The 20,807-nt window shown below is 51.9% G+C and overlaps 1 protein-coding gene across 4 annotated transcripts in view; it reads left to right on the top strand.

Moving 5' to 3' along the window:
* Positions 1 to 2,016: 2,016 nt before the first annotated feature.
* ANKRD11 (ankyrin repeat domain 11) overlaps positions 2,017 to 20,807 on the top strand; it is a 106,575-nt gene continuing 87,784 nt past the window's right edge. For 3 of the 4 annotated variants that reach the window (XM_027773461.1, XM_027773464.1, XM_027773465.1), the window contains exon 1: positions 2,018 to 2,039. The gene's annotated coding sequence lies outside the window, so the exon portion shown is untranslated. Of the gene's footprint in view, positions 2,040 to 20,807 lie in introns of all 4 variants that reach the window. The other variant, XM_027773466.1, reaches the window with a different exon arrangement.

A 20,807-nucleotide genomic window follows, 5' to 3' on the forward strand; every position in this document is an offset into this window, starting at 1 on the left:
GCGTGCACACAGGCCTGGCAGGAGTTTCAAGTCACTGGGTCCAGGACTCAAGCTCTGATTGGCCACGTGGGAGTCCAGCGCCTTAACCACTACACCACCATCACCATCTGGCCCTGTAAATGTGTGCTTCAATTCCAGTTTTCCACAAACTTTTTGAAGTTCCCTGTATATTTATAAATTTTCTTCCTTTTTATAGGAAAGGGGTCAGCAGGTGGTGTGGTGTGGAGGTTAGGGCTGTTGGGTTCTACATGGCGGACTGTACAAATCGGATCTCCAGAACTGAGCGCTTGATCATGCTGGGATGTGTGGGCCCAGAATTGGGAGAGGAGAGTGGAGGAGAAGGGATTGTGGATTGGCTATTCCTCCCCGCACCCCCAGCCCTGGAAGGGGGAGGTGGGGGTGGAATGGTTTCTCTCCCTCTATTCCTCTCTGGTGAGTGCATGCACCCTAAGACAAACTAAAGCAAATAAAGTCTCTTGTGGAACGTGCTTGGTGCGCTACGGAAACGTGCTCCCTCAGCCTCGGCCAGCGTCGCGGTTCTCGGCACCTGCCCTGCATTGGCACAAGTGCAGCCCCGTAGCAGAGGTGCACACGCTGTGACTTACCCCGGATTCCGATGACCGAGGACGCAGCCTGCTCTCAGATGTCACTCAGAATGCGATGCCTTTGGTGCCCGGTGTGACCTGTCACTTACGTTCCTAGAATTAATAGGTCAAGGGCTGCTGGTCCTTAAAAACTTGACGTTGTTAGCTTTTAGTCAAGATTACACTATGTGAGTGTTTGTGATATATTTTTAAAGACTGTGCCTGGTTGAGTTTTACGTGTTTTTTTTTTTTTTTTCCCCACTATAGGGCACGTGCGCTCGCCAGACAGAGAGAGACATAGAGACAAAAACCGAGAAATCACCCCCCAGGGGAGATAGGCCACGCCGCAATCCCTTCTCCTCCATTCTCCTCTCGGGATCTTGGGCACACACGCACACGCGCCTGGCGTGAGTTTTAAGCCACCAGGTCCGGGACACGAACCGCGGTCGACTACGTGGGAGTCCAGCGACACAGCCATTACGCTAACTGCTGGTTCCCAATTTTACGTGCTTTGGTGCTTTGAAGTCACCTGGAAAAGAGTAGCCTTTCGACCTTGACGAGAAGCTGCAGACTAGCCAGCCTTTCAGGATGGGCGGACCACTTCTCACGTGGAGGACTGCTTGAATTTTATTGAGATTTTTCTGTTTCCGCCTGGAAGGGGCTGAGAGAATGACTGTTGTCAGGCTTTGTCGTGGATCTAGGTTCCAGTTATGCCCACTGGCAGTCACACGCGTGCTCATGGAGCCCCTCTGGGTGCGGAGCACAGCGGAGTCGTCTGCTGCCCAGCACCCTACCTTCTTGTGCTGCACGGCCTCAGTGGGCCCAGGGAGCTGAGGCCTCCTCAGACAGGCTCCTCCAAGGTTAAGGCGGTCTCCAGAAGCCCAGGTGGGTGGGGAAGGAACCGAAAGCCCGGGCAGGGGCTGCTGGCAGGCACTGCTCTGCCCTTGGACTGGTGCCCGGCTGGTGGGCAGCCACCGTGGCAGGGGCAGGAGTGTACCTCAGGACCTCCGTCTGGCAGAACCAGCCGCAGTACAGCGGCCAGAGTGCAGGAAGGGGAGTCCTTGGGGGCCCGGGGCGCAGAGGCGGCTCCCTGGAGCACTGCCCCTCTGAGTCAGGGGTGCGTGGGACCTGCCTGTCTGCCTGGCTGGGCTGCTCGGGGGCAGGGTGGGGCACAGCTGCCTGCCCCGGCCAGACACCTCCTGTGTGGTCAGGCTTTGGTTCATGTTTGTTTCTTCCTCACATCGACATGTGCGTTGTCAAGTTGGGCAGAGGCCTGTGCGGGGGGAGGGCGTGAGGAAGCTTCCCTCACGGGGACCGTCCTGCCACAGTCGCTTCCCCATTTCTCCCTCCTTTCGATCGCGTTCAGGTGTGCCCGGTGTGGTTTTCAGGTGTCTGTTCCAAGACCCACACTGTGTGATAGGTCATGGGAGATCCAGTCACTGTTTGGACTACCAGGTTGGCTTTTTTTTTTTTCTTTTATTCTGTAAACAATCTGAGAACTAAAGGGTTACATGAAATATTAGCATAAGAGCTTTTGTTCTATCTCTTAAGGCAAAGTCTGGGGGGCTGGCAGGTGGCGTGGTGGTTAAAGGTGCTGGATTCCCACATGACCAACCGTGGTTCGAGTCCTGGACCTGGTGGCTTGCTTTCTCACTTTCTCCATCTTTCTCTGATCAAACTGGAAAATAATAATGATAAAGTTAAATAAAATAATTCTTTTAAAAAGGCAACGTCAGGCCGTCCTGATCTTTGCGGGCTATTAGGGCTGTGACAGGAATTGGTGTGAGGCATGTGGACGACGGGTCTTGAACTTGGTTAAGAACGGGCTGGCAGGCAGGGTTTGAAACATGGCGGACGACGTGGACCAGCCACAAACCACCAACACTGTGGAGGAGCCCCTGGATCTCATCAGGCTCAGCCTGCGTGAACGAATTTACGTGAAAATGAGAAGTGACCGAGAGCTTCGAGGCAGGTTACCTGCTTGTGATGAGCATTTAGATGTGGTACTAGGAGATGGGGGAGAAACTGACTACTACATGAAGAGAGCTATAAATCAGCGAAATGGAGTATTCCGCTCTTTGTCCGGCACATGGTGGTGTGTTAGTTGCCCCTCCATTGAGAGGAGGCTAAAACAAAGAATTTGTTCTGTTTGGAAAAACAGGAGACTGTACAGTTACCTCTTTAGGTGTACAAGACCTTCAGAGGAGAAACACACAGCATCTGAAATTATTTGAGGATTCTTTTACTCCTAAACGAGCTGATTTATAGATAATTCACAACTTCTTAGGCTGAGTGGCATTTTTATTTTTCTCCAACTCTTACAATAAGTGTGATCACTAAGGTACAAACTCAAAAAGAAAAGAAGGGCTGATGGCCCTGAGTTGTGTCTGTCGGCCTTGTGGTTTGTAATGGAGGTGCTGAGCGTCTCTGAGCTGTGTTTTTAGAGTTTGCTCAATCACTTATTGGCAGCGACGGGGGGAGAGACACAGACGGGGAGGACAGGCACCCTCACAAGGTCCTCCACCAAGGTCCTGTCAGCCAGGATCTCGGTGCACTGGTCACCAGGAGGAATCCCTGTCCCCATGTGAGCCCCAGCATTGCAGAGGCACTACCAGGACTGGCCTGTCATTTGGCACTTCGATGCAAGAAGGCAGTGCCTGAAAGTCTCTGGTTCTCATGATTTGCATATTTTCTGCCTTTTCATCCTTGTTTTGTTCAGTTGTTTTGGGTGTGGTTTTTTTAAAGACAGGATCTTGCTGTGTTGCAATACTCCTGCCTCAGGCTCCCGACGGGCCTGGGCCTGGGCCTGGGCCTAGCATCTGGGGGGGGGGGGGGGGGGGCTGGGAATGGAAGCTGGGTCTCCCATGTGACCTCAGCCCGCGGACACCACTGCATCCGGGCCAGCTCGGCTCCTCCTGGGTTTCTTACCCCAGTTTAAACTTCTGAGGGCTTTTCTTGACCAGGCTCGTATTCAAGCAGAGGACAGATTTGATTGTCGTTGTTTTGCTGGTTACTGACTCGCCGTTGTGAAATCTGTTGCCACTGTTTCTTCATTAAAAAATGGGGGAACACGGGACCCATGATGGCGTAAGGGCTATGTTGCCAGACTGCCAGATAGTTGACCGCGGTTGAGTCTCGGTCCTGGCGGCTTAAAACTTGCGCCAGGTGTGTGCACGTGCCCGCAATCCGGACAGGAGACTGGAGAAGGGACTGTGGCGGGACCATCCTTGGGGTGGTTTGTTGCTTTCTCTCTCTCTCTGATGAGCACATGCACCCTATAGCAGAAGTCTCTCTAAAAGGGAGGGGGACAAACAGACTTTTTTTGATACTAGTTTTTTTTTTTTTTTTTTTTTGAAAGAGAGATGTTTTAATATAGGGCACATGCACTTGCCGGAGAGAAAGACAGAGAGACATATGGCGAGAAATCACCCTCTAGGGGGAGAGGGGGTGATCACGCTGCAGTCCCTTCTCTATTCTCCTCTTGGGATCTTGGGCACACATGCACATATGCCTGGTGTGAGTTTTAAGCTGCCGGGTCCAGGACTCAAACCATGGTCAACTATGTGGGAGTCCAGTGATGTAACCATTCCACCATCTGCTGGTCCCTAGTGTTTGGTTTTCATAAAATTGTTTTCAGGTTTCCAGTGTGAACAGTATAAAAGTTCTAGAACTCAAGAAGAAAGTTATCATCTATGGGTGGCAAATAATATCGTTAGCGTCCTTGTGCTGTCCACACAGTGCTTCATCAGAACCCTTTTCTCACTGCAGTATTTCATTGTAATGGAGAATAATTTTCATGTGAAGCTGGCTGCTTCATAGTGTCTTTCTGATTGCTATGGAAACATCCAGTGTGGTGTGATTGCTCCCGAGAGCGTGGAGTCTTGCAGTAGTATAGCTCTGAGGGCAGGCGCAGAGGCGTCCTTTCCGTCCCTCTTGGTCACAGGATGGCAGTGGCGTGTTCTCTCCTTGCCCTCTAAGTGCCGGGAGTGCTTAGTCCTGAGCCGAGTGACATGGCTCTCTGCCTTGCTGTCTGAGTGAATTTGTCCTCCTGATCTCACCCGTGGCTGAGCCCTCTCCCGCCCTTTCCTGCTCATCCTTGAAGACCGTCTCCTGTCTCCTGAGCGATCAGTAGGGGCTGTTGAAAATGACCACTCAAGTGACCAAGTACCACCCAAGTACCGAGTTTCACCCAAGTGACTGAGCTCCCCGAGTACCACCCAAGTGACTGAGCTCCACCCAGGTACCTAGTACCACTCAAGTACCTGAGTACCTACCATTCAAGTACCCGAGCTCCCTGAGTACCACCCAAGTACCCAAGAACCTCCCAAGTGACCGAGCTCCACCCAAGTGACCTAAGTGACTGAGTTCCAGACAGGTACCTAGTACCACCCAAGTGACAGAGTTCCACCCAAGTGACTGAGTTCTACCCAAGTACCTGAGTACCACCCAAGTACCTGAGCTTCCCGAGTACCACTCAAGTGACTGAGCTCCACCCAGGTGACCAAAATCCACCCAGGTGACTGAACTCGACCCAAGTGACTGAAGTGACCAAGTTCCACCCAAGTACCTAGTACCACCCAAGTGACTGAGTTCCACCCAAGTACCTAGTACCACCAAGTGACCGAGCTCCACTGAAGTGATTGAGTTCCACCCAAGTTATTGAGCTCTACCCAAGTGACCGAGTTCTACCCAAGTACTGTGTACCACTGCTCTTAAGCTGAAGGCCTGCCTGCCTACCCCTTTAGGAGGTCCCTGCGCCTGCATGGGAAGGGGCAGGCTGGGGAGGGATGGCCTCACACTTGACAGAGGAGAGGGCGACCACTCCCTGCCAGGCCATTGGGATGAACTTGTCTTTGAAGGTGAGTTAGATTTTTTTTTTTTTTCATCAGAGAGGGATGGGGGAGGGAGTGAGAAATCAAGCCACCAGGCTCAGGACTCGAACCATGGTCAGCTATATGGGAGTCCAGCACCCTTAAACACCACGCCACTTGCCGGTCCCTTGAGTTAGATTTTAAATTGCGGTTTTCATGAATTATCCATCAGTTAACATGGGGCTGTTACTGGCTTGTTCTGAGTTTGAAGTTGGTGCCAGTCGAACCTGAGAGGCAGCTTCCTGCTAAGTTGTTGAAGACCCAGAACAGTGACAGTGTTTGACGCCACGAAGTCAGCTCTGGAGCCCTTGCTCCCAGCCCCATCCATGTGGCGTGTTCCAGAGACAGGCTGTAGGCCAGGGCAGCTGGGCGTGGTGGTTAAGGTGCCTGAATCTCATGTGGCTATCAGCACGGTTTGAGTCTCAGGCCCAGTGCGTGATCAGCAGCTACGTGCACGTGTGCATATACCCTCATCCCCAGTGAGGGAGAGATGGAGGAGAAGGGATTGCAGCATGGACGTTCCCCGTGGGGGGCTTTCTCTCTCCCTCCCTGTCTCTTGTAAGCACATACTTCCTGTGGAAAATGAGAAGAAAGGGGTGCCCGCAGACTGTCCATGTGGGTGAGGAAGTGATGCCGTGTTCTGCTGTGAGAAGCCACAGGGGAAGGTCTTCACATGCTGGCCGCATGCCTGTGACCCGACCCATGGCGGCTGGGGTGGGCTACAGTTCGAGGGTCCTGCTGGGAAAGCCAGTTTCTCCCAGAAGAAAGAAGAGGAAGAAGTGGATTGAAGAACAGTGACTCCCGAGTGGCCGTGCCTGCTTGGACACCTCTACTGAGTGTCCTGTGTGTGCGGGAGCAGGCGGTGTGTGAGGCGCTGAGTCCCCATGGGTTGCCCGGTGCCCTTGCCCACGGCTGGGTCACAGGGCACCACAAACAGTAGCTTGGAACAGCACACCTGGGGCCCCAGATTCTCTGCTCAGGGTCTCCTCTGGTTGCAGACCCGGTGTTGGTGGGCTGGTGTCCTCAGGTCCCCTTCAACCCTTGGGTGTGGCAGAGTCTCTCCCTGGTGGTAGGACTGAGGGCCATCCTCTGTCCCGGGTCTGTTCAAGACCCATACTGCTTGCCACATGCCCCACATGCAGCGTGCCGCTCGCGCCTTCAGATTGGCAACAAGCAGTCCCGTGGGTGCCCGCAGGACCAGGTCTGGTGTGACGGATGTGGTAGAGCAGGTGATGTCACAGCAGCTCTGTCCCCGAATGAGCTCGATCCTGAGGACTCACCACCACCCCATCTTCTGTAGTCAGAAACAAGCCACAGGAAGGCATGGACACTGGCTTCTGGAAGGGCCAGGGGCACACGCCTGCCACTCCTTCGCCCATTGGCATGGGGTGTGCTGCTTCTTAAAGACCCTTGCCTTGCAGTGACCTTCGTGCCTCAGCCTCCCGAGCCTGGCTGTGCAGGTGAACCCCGACACACCCGTACCGGCTTTTCGGGGGGGCCAGGTGCGGGTGTGTCTTGCCCAGCACTTCGTCCCCTCTACTCTCCCCCCTGCTGGCGTGTGCTCTGGGCCTGCTGGCATGGGCAGGACCGGGGCCATGGGCTCCCTGCTGTGCTTGTCACCCCAGCCCGTGTTGCCCTCTCTGCGTGTCTGTCTTGGGATTGTGGTGAAGATGGGCCGTGGCCAGGCTCTGTGCAGCTGGAGGATCTGAGCCTGGGGCTCGCCCACCTCGCCCCTCTGTGTCCACATGGCACATGGCATCCCGGGGTCCCTGAGGGCCGCCAGTGCAGAGCTGCCTCCATCCTGCTCTTCAGGCACTGGCCTGCACCGGGCCCCGGCCTGTCAGCCCTTTTCCTAAACCTCGTCCAGCGATCCCTTTGGTCTGTCCATGGCCCCTTCCTCGCCGCAGGCCTCCTCTGCCCTCCTGGTAGCACAGCAGTCGCCCGCGCCATCGTCAGTCCTGGCTCTGACTTGGCCTCCTCCTGGGTCTCCGCACTCTGCCTGTCCCTCCTCCCTCCCTGCTGGTCCTGTCCATCCTTGTCTCAGCCTTCCTGGTAAGCCACCTTTGCAACATTTTAAAATTTTTATTTTCATTTTTGTTACAAGGTGTGTGTGCTCACGAGAGAGAGCGAGTGAGAGAGAGTAGTGAGAAATCACCCTTCTCCACGGGGATGGCCACACCACAATCCCTTCTCCATTCTCCTCTCAGTATTTTGGGCACACACACACACATGCCCCATGTATTTTCCAGTCTGCCAGTTCTGGGCCTCGAACCACACACTTGGCCATGTGAGATCTAGCCACCTTAACCACCACACCACCTGCCTAGCCCTTGACATTTTTACCCCCAAAGGATTAATTACTTAATTTTATTTATTATTATTTTAAAATTTGCTTTAGGGCACATGTGCTCACCAGAGAGGGAAAGCGAGAAAGCAGGCCCCCAGATCTAGGACTCTCACTGTGATGGGTGTGTGGGAGTCTAGCACTTCAGTCACCATGCCACCTGCTGGCCCCAGCCCTCAACAATCTCAATCTCATGAGAGCGGAAGGCAGGCAGGCACCTGACGGGTCCTTGGCCCTCAGTCTACCCTGGTCTCAGCTGCCCCAGCTCACGGTGGTGCTCTGTGTCGTGTGGTCCTGGGACATGAGCAGGGACTGTCCACGTGGGCCGGTCATATTAGCTCTGCACCACTGCCTGGCCCCGCATTCTCTGTTTTAGTTAATGGCTTTTCTTTTCTTTGTTTTGTTTTGTTTTGTTTTGTTTTGTTTTGTTTTTTGCTGTAGGGTGCATGCACTTGCCAAAGAGAGAAAGAGGGGAAGTAAAATCACCCCTCACACCTGGGGCGTGGGGGTATGACCGAGCAGCAGTCCCTTCTCCTCCAGTCCTCTCTTGGGACGTTAGGCACGTGCACACATTCCTGGCATAATTTTCAAGACTCTGGGTCTGGGACTTGAACTGCAAAGTTGGCTGTGTGGGGTCCAGCCACCTAAACTTCCATGCCGCCTGCTGGCCCCTGCCCTTCTTCTTCTCTTCTTCTTCCTCCTCCTCCTCCTCCTCCTCCTCTTCCTCTTCATTATTTACTTACCTATTGTGATTTTCAAGCTACTGGATCTGGGACTTGAACTGTGGTCAGTCATGTGGGAATCCAGTGCCTTTACCACCATGCCACCTGCTGGCTCTGCCCTTCTTTCTTTCTTTCTTAAGAATTATTTTATTTAATTTTATGTACTTCTTTTTATTTTTTTATTTGACCAGAGAGGAACAGAGTGAGAGAGGAGAGGGCAAGTGAGGAAGCAAGCCTCCAGGTCTGAGTTTTCGAACCTCAGTCGGACATGTGGGAGTCCAGTGCCTTTAACCACCACGGCACCTGCCGACCCCTGTCCAGAACAGTGCACTTACCCCTCGGTACCCACAGGGAGTTGGTTCTGGGACTCCACTGAGGCATACGGGACCCCAAATCTGCATATGCTCAGTCTCGTATGAGCTGCTGGAGAATGTGCAAATACTCTGCTCCGGGCTTCCGTCTGCTGTAAGCCATCGCCGTGCCGTGCCGTGCCGTGCCGTGCCGTGCCGTGCCGATGCTGCAGAAGTGGTGTTCTGTTGTGCTCGTTAGGAAGAAGCTGTTCACAGCCGGTTTCCTCAGATACCTTCCATCTACAGTTGGTCGAGTTTGCAGATGCCGAGCCCGTGGATTTGGGGGGCCGACTGTCACTCAGGGCTGGAAGACAGACCTAGCCAGGGTGCTGCCAGACTCTGTTACAGAGTCCCTGTGAGCAAGGGCTGTGCCTGTGAAGTGGGACACTGCATGTTCCCAAGCTGCTCCTCAGGCCTGTGCTGAGAGCGAGTTGAGCTCAGAAGGGCCGGGACGCCTTCTTGGCAGGGCTGCCAGCGAGGGCTCCTGTGCGTGGCGGGCAGGGCCTGGCGAGTAGGGAGCGAGTGTAAGGTGTGCGACGCTGAGTCCTCTCCCCCCCTCGACTCGGAGAGGCGTCCCTGTGAATTGAGGGCACCCTGCAGGTTTGGACAGCCAGTTAGCTCTTACCCTGAACATCTTTGGGATGGCTTCCTTGGTGACAGGCGGCTTTTTCTCAGAGCAGTCTCTGCAGACAAAGAGAATGACTTCCAGTTGGGCTCCTGCAGGACTTCAGGTAGCTTCGTGAATTCTAACTGCCCTGAGACTCCGTCCCTTTGTTTCAGGTCTGAACTTTTTTTTTTTTTTTAAAATGTCTTTTTTAAGAGGTTTTTGCTATAGGGTACGTGCGCTCACCAGAAAGACAAGAGACACAGAGAGGAGACAGCAAGAAATCAGCCCTGAAGGGGGATGGCCACACCACAGTCCCTTCTCCTCCATCCTCCTCTTGGGATTCTGGGCACACACACGCGCCTGGCATGAGTTTAAGCCACTGGGTCTGGGACTCATACTGCAGTCAGCTACATGGAAGTCCAGCGACATAGCCATTATGCCAACTGCTGGTCCCCGGTCTGAACTTCTCAGGACTGTGAGGTCACTCCGTGTTGCAGGGCTGCAGGTTAGCAGGCTTTCGAGTTTTGCGTTCAGCTGCTCCAAAGGCTGAGATAGAAGTTTCGGAATCTCCACCTGGTCTGTACATGGGAGTTAATGGTGTTTAAGTTAGGGTCTAGAAGGGAGTGCGCTGGTTCCTGAGCTCCCACAAGGTTTGTTTAAAGCCAGTGTTTCCTCCTTCCTAAGACTGTCAGATCAGCCACTTCCCCACTGTGTACAGTCTGGACACAAAATCTGTGGCCGTCGTGTTCAACCTGGTCAGGGGCCCGTCCTCGTGGACTGATGAGCACGTGCCATGACCCGATGGACGTGCCTTGTGGCTGTCCCCGTGCGGCCCACGCTCTGCGTGCGTCCACAGCACCTCTGCACAGCCCTGACCGCGTGGCGTAGAGTCCGTAGGTGAGGGCAGAGTCCTGATGCCAAGCTATGGCCGTGTGAGAGTTGATCTTTCTCTGCTTGTGGTTTTCTTCTAGCAATTAGGGTAATGTCCACCTCTCGACATTTTTTGGAGATGAGCTGACTGTCAGAGCAGCTGTCAGAGTCATTGGCACATATGCCCTAGGCGATAGATAACATTTTTGTTTCTTCTTCCCTGTTTAGCTTGACCTTTGGTGCCTGGTAACTATTTTTATTCCTCCCAAAAGGGGGGTAATAAATTCCTTAATTCAAAGAATTATCAACATAGAATAAAACTAAATATTCAAATATATGCTTTGATAGATTTTGACAAATGTGTGATCCACAATCAAGATGATCAAAATCTCTCATTCTTCATCTCGCATGTAGTCATCTGTGGTTTAAGTCCTGGACCCGGTGGATTCAAATTTATGCCGGGTGGATGTGTGTGCGTGTGTGTGCCCATGATCCTGAGAGGAGAGTGGAGGAGAAGGGATTGCTGCATGGCCACCCTCCCCAGGGGATGATTTCTCACTGTCTGTCTGTTTCTCTGGTGAGTATACGTGCCCTATGGCAGAAATCTCTCACTGAAAAAAAAAAAGAAAGAAAAAGGAAAAAAACCCAAAAAACAAAAGCACTCTCATTCTTAAGAGTCCCTTCCTGGCCAGCAGGTGACTTGATGGTTGAGGCACTGGACTCTCACATGGCTGATAGCCATTCAAGTCCTGGACCTAGTGGTTTGCATTCTCACTTTCCTTCTCTCTCAGCCAGTCTCTTTCCAAATAAAATAAATAAATAAAAACAATAAAAAGATTAATTTTTTAAAAAAGAATGATTTATGATTAATTTTAATTTGCTATAGGGCACAAATGCTCACTAGAGAGAAAGAGAAAGTGAGAAAGCAAACCGCTAGGTCCAGGACTTGAACCGTAGTCAGCCATGTGGGAGTCCAGCGCCTTAACCATCATGCCACCGGCCAGTCCCTTCCCCTTTTTTAAAGAGAGAGATTTTTGCTATAGGATATGTGTGCTCACCGGAGGGACAGAGAGACAGAAAGCGAGATATCAACCCCCAGAGGGGATGGCCACGCCACATCCCTTCTCTATTCTCTTCTCGGGATCCTGGGCACACACTGTGCGTGAGATTTTTGTTTTTTTGTTTTTGTTTTTGCCTTTTTTTAAATAGGTTTTCGCTGTAGGACACTTGCACTCGCTAGACAGTCAGAGAGAGACAGAGAGACAAAGTGAGAAATCACCCCCCAGGGGGGATGGCCACGCTGCAATCCCTTCTCCTCCATTCTCCTCTCGGGATCTTGGGCACACACACGCGCCCGGTGTGAGTTTAAGCCACCAGGTCCGGGACTCTTTTAAACCGCGGTCGACTACGTGGGAGTCCAGTGACATAGCTGTTACGCTAACTGCTGGTCCCACACTGTGCGTGAGTTGAGGCCACTGGGTCTGGTGCTTGAATTGCAGTTGACTAAGTGGGAGTCCTGCAGTGTGACCGTCATGCTGTCAGCTGGCCCCTCCTTGGTGTGAACTCTGTCCTCCTCGTGTACTTCCTCTCCTGGAAGTCTACGTGAACGCACTCTCACTTCCCTCCGCACTGGCTCGCGTCCTTGCCGAGAGGCCAGGTGTGCCCACGGGTGGTGAGTGCCTGCGCACCGACTGTTGTGCAGCCCAGCACCACGATGTCTGATCTGCGTGATCAGGGCGTCAGCAGGCCACTGGTCGTTGGGCTTTGGGTAGCTAAGTCCCATGCAGCCCCACGTGGGTGGCGTGCTGGTGGGTCCACTTGGCAGGCTGAGGTCGCATGAGAGGCCTGGTCACGATTGCTGGCCCACCCTAAGATGCTGGGTGCAGCTCTCTGTGCAGACAGCTCGCCTGCAGACACGGTGACCGTCCCTGAAACCTGCAGACTCTCCATAAGTGTGGCAAGCAGCAGCTTCACAAAGTGGCACAGGACAAAAAGGCAAGGGACCTTTCCTGAGGGAAAGCGGCATAATGACAGGGAGCAGAGTGGCTGCGGTGGATGGACAGAGTCCATTTTCTGGGAAAAGGCAAAAACTACAAAGATTGTGCTAAGGTGTGAATGTGTTAAGTCCAACTGTGGTTCTCAGAGAATGCTGATGACTAAGATGCTAGATGGGACCAGAGAATGGCGTAATGGCTATATCGCTGGACTCCCGTGTACTCAACCACAGTTTGAGTCCCAGACCTGGTGGCTTAAACTCACGCCGGGCATGTGTGCATGCGTGCCCAAGATCCTGAGAGGAGAATGGAGGAGAAGGATTGCGGCGTGGCCATCCCCCCTGGGGGGTGATTTCTCGCTTTCTGTCTCTCTGTCTTTCTGGCGAGTGCACACGCCCTATAGCAAAAACCTCTCCAAAAAAAAGAAAGACAGAGATGCTAGATGGCATGATGGTTATGTCACTGGGCTCTCATGTAGTTGACTGCAGTTCAAGGCCCGGACCCAGCGGCTTAAAATTCATGTCAGGCGCATGTGCGTGCGTGCCCAAGATCCTGAGAAGAGAATGGAGGAGAAAGGATTGTGGCATGGCCATCCATCCCGGGGGTGATTTCTCACTGTCTCTCCAGCAAACTCATCTGCCCTATAGCAAAAATTTCTCCAAAACAAAACAAAACACGAATTTCGAACTGGAAGGAAGAGAAAGGGTCAAGTGATCCAGTTCTGAGCTTCATCTTTTTTTTTTTTTTTTCCTTTTTGAGAGGTTTTTGCTATAGGGCATGTGCGCTCGCCAGAGAGACATAAAGTGGGAAATCACCCCTCAGGGGCGATGGCCACGCTGCAATCCCCTCTCCATCCTCCTCTTGGGATCCTAGGCACGTGTGCCCACACGCCCGGCGTGAATTTAAGCCACTGGGTCTGGGACTCAAACCGCGGTCAAGTACATGGGAGTCCAGCGACATAGCCGTTACGCTAACTGTGGTCCCCATCTTTTGTTTCATTATGAAGACAATAAACTCTCTAGGTGAATGTTGGTCCCATTTGATTACAGTTGGCCTATTTGTGAGAGAATAAAGTAGTCAGTAAGGTCCTCCTCGTTGGGGGTTCCATTCAGGGTGTAAAGACGAGTGTGCCCACAGCCCTGCGTGCCCAGGTTCCTGCTACCTGGGGCTGAGGCCCTTCCTGAAGGGAAAGGGGCACGGGCTCTCAGTCGCAGGCGCCAGGGCAGGTGGTGGTGGTGGGGTCACTCCAACCCCGTCTTGTTGCAGGGTCATCCTGTAAGGTTGATTTTTCTGGACGTCGAAGCAGCCTGCATTCCTGAGTTGCAGCCCACTTGGGGTGATGTCCTCCGGGAGCCGGCCTGGCCATGGAGCGTGTCGGGGTGGTCAGAGCAGGGGTCACAGGCTTCTCTCCAGCCACCGAGCAGCCCAGATTCAAGGGGTGAGAGACAGGGAGGAGATGTGGGTGAGATGAGACCTGACTGCAGCACCAAAACCTAGGCCCTCTCCTGTCATTCCTTCATTTGTTTACTTTTCTGCTTTGGTTTTCTTTTCTTTTCTTTTCTTTTCTTTCTTTCTTTCTTTCTTTTTTCTTTTCTTTTTTTTTTTTTTTTGGTGTAGTATTTATAAAGAACTTGCCAGAGGGTGCAGGAGCTTGCAGGAGGGGAGGGGGGAGAGGGAGAGCAACATTAAGCATGCTCCCTGGCGGGGCTGCATGCTGCCGTTCGCTCCCCACTCCTCCTTCCTGGCAGAACTTCGGGCATGCACGCACATGCACCCAGTGTGGGACTGGAACTGCACAGTCATCCATGTGAGGACCCAGCCACCTTAACCCGCCATGCCTCCGGCCCATCCGGGTGGTTCTCCTTTTCAAGCTCACGCTAACCAGATCAGCAGTCCTTGTCCTCCCTTCCTCGTCTCCTGAGCATAGTGTGGTACACAGGCGCTGCGCTCTGGCGAGTGCGCCTCACAGCAGTGTCTGCAGGGCCCCGCAGCAGTGCCCTGTGTGCTGGGGCACGTATTGACCCTAATACACCGCAGCCGTAAGCAGCACAGCCGTGGCCGCTTGTGCTGTCGGATGCTGTTGGCTGGTAGATGGGTGTCAGGGGAGGCCCACCCTAGAAGGCCCTACCTGTGGTCAGCTGCTCTGGGGGCTGCGGGGGCAGAGAGGTGCCTTGTCTATAGTCAGTGGTGGTTTGTGCTCGGGGAGCAGTTACCTAACCTGGTGTACGGATTTTGACTCATTGTTCATTTTTACTTAAAGCTATTTTTTCAAAGACTTATTTAACTAGTTATCCATTTATTTTACTTTTACTAGAGAGGTACAGAGAGAGAAAAAGAGGGAAAGTAAGCTGCCAGGTCCGGACTTGAACCGCCGTCGGCCATGTGGGAGTCCAGTGCCCTTAACCACTATGCCACCTGCCGGCCCCTAAACTTGAAAAAAAAAATTAGTAGTAGTTTTTATTTTATTATTATTATTTATTTTAAATTTTTTTGGAGAAGTTTTTGCTATAGGGCGTGTGCACTCGCCAGAAAGACAGAGACAGAGAGACAGAAAGCAAGAAATCACCCACCCCCCCCGGTGGGGGAGGTTGGCCACACCGCCATCCCTTCTCCTCCATTCTCTTCTCGGGATCCTGGGCATGTACGCACATGCACCTGGCGCGTGAGGTTTAAGCCACTGTGTCTAGGACTCGAAATGCGGTTGGCTACTTGGGAGTCCAGTGACATAGCTGTTGACGCCAACAGCTGGTTCCAAAAAATTATTATTAGTTTTTAAAACGATTATTTATTTATTTAACTTTATTTATTATTGTCTTTTTAATTTGACCAGAAAGAGACAGGGAAAGTGAGAAAGCAAGCCACAAGGTCTGGAGCTCCAGTCGTGATCGGCCATCCAGCACCTTAACCACCATGCCACCTGCCAGCCCCTACTTTAAGCTTTTTTTTTTTTTTTTGAGAGGTTTTTGCTATAGGGCGCATGCGCTCACCAGACAGAGACAGAGAGACAGAAAGTGGGAAGTCACCCCCCAGGGGATGGCTACACTGCAGTCCCTTCTCCTCCATTCTCCTCTCGGGATCTTGGGCACGCACGCACACACAACCGGTGTGAGTTTTATGTCACCAGGTCCGGGACGTAAACTGCGGTCGACTACGTGGGAGTCCAGCGACATAGCCATTACACTAACTGCTGGTCCCTACTTTAAGCTATTTAAGGTGTGAAAAACAGCCTCAACTTGACCTAATAAAAGAATCAGAAGTTTAGGGGTAGCTGGTTGGCGTGGTGGTTAAGGAGGCCGGATCCCTCATGGCCAACTCCACAGTTCATAGTCCTGGACCTGGCGGCTTGAAAATAATGCTGGGCACATGTGCATGTATGCCTAAACTCTTGAGGGAAAGTGAAGAAAGGGGGTTGTGGTATAGCCATCCCTCTGGGGTGCTTTCTCACTTCCCTCCCTTTCTTGCTCCGTTTTCTCTGGTGAGTGCGAGCATTCTATAGCAGAATGGAAAATAAAATTTGGGGCCAGCGAGTGCTGTGATGATCGAGGCGCTGAACTCCCCTTGGCCACCTTGATCTAGGTCCCAGACCTGGTGGCTGGCCTTCTCACTCCCCGCTCCAGTAAGTGCACAAAATACTACCAGCAGTAAATGAAATGAGATGATTTAAATAATTTTATTTACTATTATTCAGTTTGGACAGAGGGAGTGAAAAAGCAAGTAATTCTAAAATAAATAATAAAAACGGGACCAGCAGCTAGTGTAATGGTTACATTGCCTGACTCCCATGTAGTCGACAGAGGTTCGAGTCATGGGCTGGGCAGCTTAAAACTCATGCTGGGCGTGTGTGCGTGTGTGTCCAAAATCCCGAGAGGAGTCCGGAGGAGGAGGAGGAGGAGGGATCGCAGTGTGGCCATCCCCTGGGGGAGCGGGGGTGATTTTTCACTTTCTCTTTCTCTGTCTCTCTGTGGTGAGTGCACGTACCCTTTAGCAAAAATCACTGAAAAAAAATTAAAAAATTAAAAATAAAAACTAGCATATTAAAGAAGTTCTAGTACTACAACGTAAAAAATATTTCTATGATCTTTTTATTGGAATAAAACGTGTTATGGTATGGGGCCGGCAGGTGCTGGGTTAGATGGGGTACCGTGCTGGACCCACACGGCCAGCCATGGTGCTGCCAGCCAGTTCGCAGACCTGGCACTCTACTTCCTCACTTTCCCCCTCTCTCTCTCTATGGTCAGATTAAAATAAATAATAGTGACAATGATAAATAAGTAATTCTTTTTAAAATTTTCTTTGTTTAATTTTATTTGTTGTTGGTATTTATTTTTTAGTTTGACCAAACAGAGACAGGGAAAATGAGAAAGCCAGCTCTCAGGTATGGGACTCGAACCACTGTCGGCCATGTGGGATCCAGCTCCCCAGACACCACACCACCTACCGGCCCCAGTAAGTAGTCCTTAGAAAAATAGGGCACTGTGTGTGAGGCACTGTCTCAGCCTTGGGTTAGCGACTTTAGCAAACTGTGTGACCCTCCGTGATCTCGGGTGCAGAGTCCCTGAGACTCCTGAATTTGTCTGTGTGGGATCTCTGTAATGAAGCTACTTTAGAAGTTTGGTTCTTTCGAGTCTGTTTCTATTTGTTCGTTTTCTAAAAATTATTTCTTTAGAGTGAGGCAGCCCGGCACTCCCTCCTCAAAAAACGCACCAGGATCCTTACCTGCAGTCAGCCCACCTGCTGTCTTGCCACTGGCCTGGCAGGCTCAGGGAGGCCCCCGCCCTGTGGGTCCAGGTGCAGCGCCTCCCCCAGCCATCTTTGAACCTGTTAGGTGGCACTACTTCCCCCACCGTAGTGGCAATGTCTTTCTACTGTTTTCCTTCTGGCTGGCGAGAGCAGAGTCTTTCCAGCCCTGTTGATTATCTTCTCTTTGTTTGAAGATGGTGCCGGCCTTTCTCTGGTCTGCCTGCCTGGAGCCCCCCCAGGCCCTGTCCAGCTGCTGTGCCTGCAGACTCCAGCTGTGGGCTCCTCCCCTTGAGTTAGGGCCTCTCCACTGTATCCCTGAGACTCGGAGACTTACCCCCGTGGGCTTGGCTGCTGAGCACTCAACTCCTGTTGGGCCCCTCCCTGGGATCAACTCCTCACTGGCTCTTGGTCCACAGTCCCGACATGCACTGCCCACGGCTGTGGTCCCTGTTAGCGTGTCTTGGTCAGAAAGAAAGTGGGCTGACTCTCTTTCCAGCATTCTGCTTTTTTCTTCAGAAGCAGATTTTGTGCTGACCACAAGTGCAGCAGTCCTTCTCTTCCATGTCCGTGGTTCGCAGTCATGTGTTCAGTAAAGTTGGGCTTCCGTGAAAGCTGCAGCTCTGACAGGCACAGAGCACCCGCTCTGGGGAGCTGCCGCCCTCCAGTCAGCAGGCACGCCCCGCTCTTCGCGTCCCCAGGCCAACCTGAGTCTCAGCGCTGCATCCCGGTGACTTGCTGCAGCTTCTGTTGGAAGTCGCTTGGTAAAAATGCATAGTGTCTGAACAGTGGTTCTCTTACTTCTTGCATTTGAGCGTTGGAACAGCAGAGTAAAGCAGACGTCGAGGACAAGGAGTAGCTTTTAGCCTTTATCATAACTGAGGGTATCTATGTGCTCAGGACGCCAAGGACTGGGGCTGGCCTCGCTTGTACCGTGCTCAGAAGACGGGATCCTGCGTGGCTGTGGAGGTTTGAGCCCCAGCCCCAGGGCTTGAAGACTGTTTTGGGGATGTGTGAGCACACACCCCGATCCTGATGGATGGGGTGGCCAGGCCCAGGCGGGGTGCTTTCTCCATCGCACCAGCCGGGGCGGCTCTGGCCTGTGGCCCTGCCCCTGCTCTGCGCAGACTGGGCTGAGAGCCAAGGTCAGGCGCTGCCTCGGTGTGGGCTTTGATTTGTCTCCTCTCGTGTGACCCGGCCGTCTGCATCAATGCACTGTTGCAGGTGTCAGGGCGTCCCCTGCTCTGGAGCTGGCATGCTGTGGGGCAGAATTTGACTGCATTTGGGATGGTTCCAGTGTTCAGAATTTTCTTGTGATGGTTTCTGGCCTCTAAGACATGGATCCGTTTATACCCTCACCTGAACAGTGAGACAGTGTGTCTGGGCCCCTCTGCCTTAGAAGGGTTCTTTTGGGATGCAGATGCTACCTTTAGGTCGTTAGGCCTCAGTCCAGCATCTTCTGCCTTTTTAAAAATAAAATCTTTTAAAAAATATTTAAGCTTATTTATTATTATTATTTTTTAATTTGACCAGAAAAGACAGAGGGGGAAAGTAAGAAAGCAAATGGCCAGGTCTGGGACTTGAACTGCAGTCAGCCATGTGGAGTCCAGTGCCTTTAACCACCACGCCACCTGCTGGCCCCCAGCATCCTTCTTATAACTCTTGCTAATTGTCCATGTAAGAGATAGCACCACTTAGGGGAGTGTGGGACCGCCAGCACAGGGAGGTGGCAGTGCCTCACTTTCAGTCTGTCAAGTGTCACAGATGATGCAGAATGCGAACGAAGACACACTTCTCTCCCCACAAGGTTTAAGGCTTGACAGGGACATGTAGCCATGGTTTGTGTGTGGCTGTCTCAAATCTGAATTTTAAATGATTTCTTTTAATTTCTTTCCTTTTCTTTTTTAAGATAGATTTTTGCTATAGGGCATGTGCACTTTTCAGAGAGACAGAAAGGAAGAAATCACCCTGTAGGGAGGATTAGCCACGCTGCACTGGCATGAGTTTTATACCACCCGGTCTGGGACTTGAACTGCAGTTGACTATATGGAAGTCCAGCGACATAACCATTACACCATCTGTTGGTCACAAATCTGAATTAAAAAAAATTTTTTTGAGTGGTTTTTCACTATAGGGCACGCGCGCTCACGAGACAGACAGAGACAGACAGAGAGACAGAAAGCAAGAAATCACCCCCCAGAGGGGATGGCCACGCTGCAATCCCTTCTCCTCCATTCTCCTCTCGGGATCTTGGGCACACACGCACACGCGCCCGGTGTGGGTTTTAAGCCACCGGGTTCGGGATGCGAACCACATTCGACTATGTGGGAATACAGCGACATAGCCATTACACTAACTGCTGGTTCCTTGAATTTTAAATTATTTAGAAATAATCTATGACATATTCTTTGAGTAAAAGCTGGCTTCTGGAATTTCCAGGTTAGCCCAGCAGCTGAGGTGAGCTGTGCACCCCAGTGTTCCGCGTCTCAGTGGGAGCCTGGGGTCATGAAGAAGGCCTGGACAGAGCCAGCGTCACATCACCGGCCATCCTTGCCCTGAAACGGGGCGGGCGGCGTGCGCACACAGCACCTGCACAGACCGAGCAGCTGCATGCTGGGATCGTCATTCTCTCGGGGTCTCAGGAGATGCAGGGGGAGGGTATCTTCTGTCCTCTGTCCCACGGTCTCCCCGGGGACTGTAGCGCACGCACGGCCAGGGAACAGGGAGCCAGGTACCCACTCTGCCCACCTGGGCGACCTTGAGTATGTCACCTGTGCTCATTTCTAACCACAAACCTTGCTCCGAAACTGACTGACACTTAACGAGGAGGGCCAGGTGTGTGTGTGCAGCACTGTAGACAGCACTCCCCTCCTCCTCCCCCATCTCCCCTCTCCCCCTCCTCCTCCCCCTCTCCTCCCCTCCCTTTCCCTCTCCCCTCCCTTTCCCTCCCCTCCTGTTCTCCCCCCTCCCCTCCCATCCTCTCTCCTCCAAATAATTATTCAACTTCTAAAATTCATACATACATACATACATACTTGACCAGAGAGGGGCAGAATGAGAGAGAAAGTGAGAAAGCAAGCTACCAGGTCCAGGAACGTGGTTGGCCATGTGGGAGTCCAGCATCTTTAACCACCACACCATCTTCTGCCCCTCCCCTTTTTAAATGCAAATAAATTTATAAAAGTTAATTCAGCCTTAATAAATAAAAAGCCTAGCAAAATAGTGGCAGAAACTTTTTTTAGAGAGGTTTTTGCTATAGGATGAGTGCTCTAACTGGAAAGAGAAACGGCAAGAAATCACTCCCCAGGGAGGATGGCCACGGCACATGCAGTCCCTTCTCCTCCATGTTCCTCTCGTGATCTTGGATGCGTATGTACACATGCCTGGCATGAGTTTAAGCCACTGGGGTCCAGGACTTGCACCGCCGTCGACCACATAGGAGTCCAGTGACGTAGCCATTACGCCATTTGCTGGTCCTGAGAAAATATTTCAGTGTAACAAAATATATCTATCTAAAACCCAAACCTAGCATCATTTTTAACATTTATTTATTGAAACTTAAAAAAAAAAAAGTTAATTTACATTTATTCCTTGAGCATCATCACAGCATACAAAATGTGATTTCTCATCCAGAATATACTGCACAGTGGCTTGGTTATACATGTTATCATCAATAATTTTCCATTTCTAGTTTCATACATATATTTATGTATATATATATATATATT

The sequence above is a fragment of the Tupaia chinensis genome, unplaced genomic scaffold, assembly GCF_000334495.1.
Source record: "Tupaia chinensis unplaced genomic scaffold, TupChi_1.0 Scaffold000355_1, whole genome shotgun sequence".
NCBI lineage: Eukaryota > Metazoa > Chordata > Mammalia > Scandentia > Tupaiidae > Tupaia > Tupaia belangeri.